The sequence below is a fragment of the Austrofundulus limnaeus genome, unplaced genomic scaffold (genome assembly GCF_001266775.1).
Source record: "Austrofundulus limnaeus strain Quisiro unplaced genomic scaffold, Austrofundulus_limnaeus-1.0 Scaffold169, whole genome shotgun sequence".
Taxonomy (NCBI): Eukaryota; Metazoa; Chordata; class Actinopteri; order Cyprinodontiformes; family Rivulidae; genus Austrofundulus; species Austrofundulus limnaeus.
The window spans coordinates 850789-855527 of NW_013952571.1; the positions used below are offsets into that span (position 1 = coordinate 850789).

The window sequence follows — 4739 nt, forward strand, 5'->3', positions numbered from 1 at the left end:
ATATATATATAACTGACAACTAATGAAAATCCCAAATTCCCTATAGTTATTGTAATTCAGTACAGTTTATTGATAACTAGTGTGTCTCAGAAACAACAGCAGCTGTTAACATTTTAAATCAGATTCTGAGATTAGTGACGTTGCATGCCTCCTGATTCAGGGTGGAGTCCCTCTGAGAGACATCTTTCATCTGGAGACAACACAAACAGTCTGAAAAATGACCCCTCCCCTCCCCTCAAAAACAAAACAAAACAAAAAAAGCTGAAACAGGTGGGATTATATACTGCGTGTTTGCTCCATTGACCAGAATCCTCTGCAGACAAATCTGATCTCATCTGTTGGCTCAGGGTGCTTTCCTTGTCAGTTGCTTTTTTCTCAGCTCTGATTGGTTGATTTGTGCAGCTTTTGGTCTGAAAATGATTTTCTGTCAGCAGCCGAAGTGCAGTGTGGAGCGCTGATTGACACATCTGATTGTGTAAACCTACTGGGAGGATCAGCTGGCATCTGTTTCTACTAGTTCATGCACAAACCTTCAAAATAACATCCTGTACACTTTCAGGCAATATCACAGGTGCCAAGCTTGGAGTTTGTGTTATGGAGGACTGTCAGCAACTACCACATGAGATTGTAGCTTAACCTCTGTGAAATAGACTTAGCTATGGGTCATCTTGACCCAAAAGTAACAGCAAGAGGATTTTAGCTGTGGAAGACGTTGTCAAAAAATACAACAGAAACCCCTTCAGTGTCCATGTAATAATACTCTTAAATATTTAAAAACATTTCCACTGTTTCATATCTGTGGGTGTTTTTCATTTCAGGCCAAAAGGCCTCCAAATGAAAGCAGAAGGAAGTGAGTGTTGGGGTTAAAGTCTAAAAGAAATGTGCTGAACCAAAAGGTTTAGAGTTATGGAAAACAATGAATCTGGATCCGATCCAACATGTTGGTACCACCATTAGCATCGTGTGTTGGTGTCAATTCTTAGTCATCCAGGACATGAATGTAGAAAACAGAGGAGGCAGTTGGACTTCAGTTCTGTAGCTGAAGGTGGATCTGTGTCCCCCTACATCAACATGATCAATCATCATGAATCATCATGATGATTGATCATGATTGATCAATCATCTCTCTCRCTCTCGCTCTCTCTCACTCTCGCTCTCGCTCTCCCCCCCTCCCTCTCCCTGGAATATGTGTTAATTTTTGTGTTTCAATTTTGTAGACTTTATCTGTCCTCCTATACCCAAGAGTGAATTTTGCCCCCACCAAGCAACTTTTAAGATTTTCTTCTGAATTTTACCTTCTGGATACGTTGCTTCTCACCATCTGCACCAACAGCAGCCCCTCTGGTCCTTCTCTCCTGACTCTCAGCAGGAGATCCTAGACATTGTCAGAAAGATGAAGCCCACTACATGTTCCCTGGACCCTTTCCCTTCAAGTCTAGTCAAGACAAATATTTCAACCATCAGTCCACCAATCAGCATCATCACTAAATTTCTTTTCAGTCTAGTTCTATTCTAGCACCACTTAAATGCTGCCATCACTAAACCTCCCCTGAAAAAAAAAACTGTCTGGATCTAGAATTTTTTACAAACTACGGACAAATAGCCAACCTCCTCTTCTTCTCAGAAGTTCTGGAGAAAGTTTTTGCTGCACAACTAAATAATTACCTCAATTCAAATCATCTGTTTGAAAAGTTTCTATCCAGTTTCCACGCTTCACACTCCTCTGAAGTAGCTATGATTTGAGTCACCAATGACCTGTTGATGGCAGCAGATGCAGACTCACCATCTCTTTTAATCAATCTTGACTTGTTGTCAGCATTTAATACCATTGATCACAACATCAATTAATATATAGGACTGAGCAGTAAGCTTTAAATCGTATTATTTACCAAAAGAATTCACCAGTGTTATTTTGGCAACTGTTTACATTCCACCATTAGCTGTTGAGGACACAACATGTCATGTCATCAGCTCAGTGGGTGCTAAGCTACAGACAAAACACCCTAGTGCATTTGTGGCAATGTCTGGTGATTTTAACCATGTCTCACATTCTGCTACACTTCCAACATTCCAACATTTTGTCATCTGCTCTACCAGAGAAATCAAAATGATGGATATCTGTCCGTCCGTTCTTTTTCTTCCACTTATCCAGGATCGGGTCATGGGGCAGCAGCCTAAGCAGAGAGACCCAGACTTCCCTCTCCCCAGCCACTTGGGCCAGCTCATCCCAGGGAATCCCAAGGTGTTCCCAGACCAGCCGATAGACATAGCCCCTCCAGCGTGTCCTGGGTCTTCCTCTGGGCCTCCTCCCAGTGGGACATGCCCGGAACACCTCACCAGGGAGGCGTCCAGGAGGCATCCTAACCAGATGCCCGAGCCACCTCAACTGGCTCCTCTTGATGTGGAGGAGCAGCGGTTCTACTCTGAGTCCCTCCTGGATGACTGGGCTCCTCACCCTATCTCTGAGGGAGAGCCCAGACACCCTGCGGAGGAAACTCATTTTGGYTGCTTGTATCCACAATCTCGTTGTTTCAGTCACTACCCAAAGCTCGTGACCATAGATGAGGGTAGGAACGTAGACCGACAGGTAAACAAGAGCATTGCGTTCTGGCTCAGCTCCCGCTTCACCACGACAGACCGGTACAGCGCCCACATCACTGCAGAAGCAGCACCAATCCGCATGTCGATCTCCCGCTTCATTTTTCTCTCATTTGTGACCAAGACCCGGAGATACTTGAACTCCTCCACTTGGGGCAGGACCTGCTCCTCGACCCGGAGGTGACACGCAACCGGTTTCTGGCTCAAGACCACGGTCTCGGATTTGGAAGCACTGATCCTCATCCCGGCCACTTCAAAATGCTGGATATATTTTATATAAATATCAAGGATTCATATATCTGTAAAGCAAGACCTCCTCCTGGCAAATCAGATCACAGTCTTGTGTATCTCTGCTTAGAATATAAAACACTTGTTCTGTGTAACAACACCATCCCAACCAAAACTGTGAGATGCTTCCCCATTAACAAACCTTGGATCACCTATGACCTGAAGGAACTGCTAAACAAGAACAAAAGAGTGTTCAGGGAGAGGGAATTATTGAGAAATATACAGAAGCAGTTTAAAGTCAAGATCAGAGAGGGCAAGGAGGTTTACAGAAGGAAGCTGTAAAGCAGTGGTTCTCAACCTTTTTTGGGCCAGCGCCCCCCTAGCCATAATTGAGGACCCCCCCCCCCGCAATTAAAAAAGTCATAGACGACCTGCATTAAAAATGATTTTTTTATTATTAGGATTGCCATGAACAATGGCAACCTATTATTATCCACCTCTAAACTGGACTCTTTATTTATTTATTATTCATCCCAGAACTTTTACCGAACAGTGTTATTGAAGACATCCTGTCTGGTTCCAGTACCAAAGAAAACTCACCCATCTACCCTCAACGACTGTAGACCTGTTGCCCTGACATCCCATCATGAAGGTCCTAGAGAGACTCCCGTTGAGTAAGCACACAAGCACACATCAGGACCCCCTGCATTTTGCTTATCGTCATGGAGTTTGAGTTGACGACGCCATCATACACCTGCTTCAACAAACCCACTGTCATCTGGACAAAGCAGGCAACACTGTGAGGATCATGTTCTTTGATTTCTCCAGTGCTTTTAACACAATTCAGCCTGATTTACTTTGTCTGAAACTCCAGAAGACTCCGGTGGAGGCCTCAACAATCRCCTGGATCAAAGACTACCTGACAAACAGACCACAGCTTGTGAAACTGAAGGACTGTGTGTCTAACTAGGTGGTCAGCAGCACAGGGGCACAACAGGGGACTGTACTCTCACCATTCCTGTTCACACCTCAGACTTCCAGCACAAGTCAGACTGCTGTCATCTACAGAAATACTCAGATGACTCTGCAATTGTTGGGTGTATTAGAGATGGACAGGAAGCTGAGTACAGAGAGTTGGTAGACTGATTTGTGGCATGGTGTGGGAACAATCATTTAATCTTGAATGTGAACAAAACAAAGGAGATGATAGTTAATTTCAGGAGAAACAGGAACAGGTCCAACACTATTTTTATCATGCGAGAAGAAGTGGAGGAGGTGGAGGAATATAAATGCCTTGGGGTTCACCTTGACAAAGGACTAGATTGGAGATGCAACAGTGCAGCCATCTACAAGAAAGGACAGAGCAGACGAAGAAGATAATTCAATGTCTGCAACGAGATGCTGCAGATCTTCTATAAGTCTGTTGTTGAGTGTCACCTCTTCTGTTGTCATTCGTTGAAGAAGCAGCACCAGAGCAAGTAACTCAACAAGCTAATTCCCTAGAGCCTGTGGAGATGATTGTGCAAAGAAAGATGTCATCAAATGAAGAGCATTATGGGCAATCCTGAGCACCCTCTTCATCAGACTGTCACACTACAACAGATTGTCTTTGGTCAGAGGCTTCTTCAGATCTGCTGACACTTGACCGACACTTTTCATTTCCTACCACTTGGACAGCCGCCATGGAATATCCTTCCGCTGCTATGTAGATGACACTCAGGTTTATATAAAAACAGACCTTCATCCATCTGCTTCTTTAGCTACACCAAGGCCTTAACTGATTTTAGTTTTTATTTTTGTTCATTCATTTTGTTTTTATGAATCCTGAAATGCAGTACTTTTAGATTTTCCAAATTTAAAGTTCTCTATCAGTAGAATTCTTTATTATTAATATTACAAAAAAATTAGTTTTT

General features: G+C 43.4%; 1 protein-coding gene across 3 annotated transcripts in view; it reads left to right on the forward strand.

Annotated features, from left to right (window-relative positions):
- Nucleotides 1–4739, forward strand: part of afap1 (actin filament associated protein 1) — a 134353-nt gene that overhangs the window by 100392 nt on the left and 29222 nt on the right. The gene's annotated exons all lie outside the window — the stretch shown is intronic.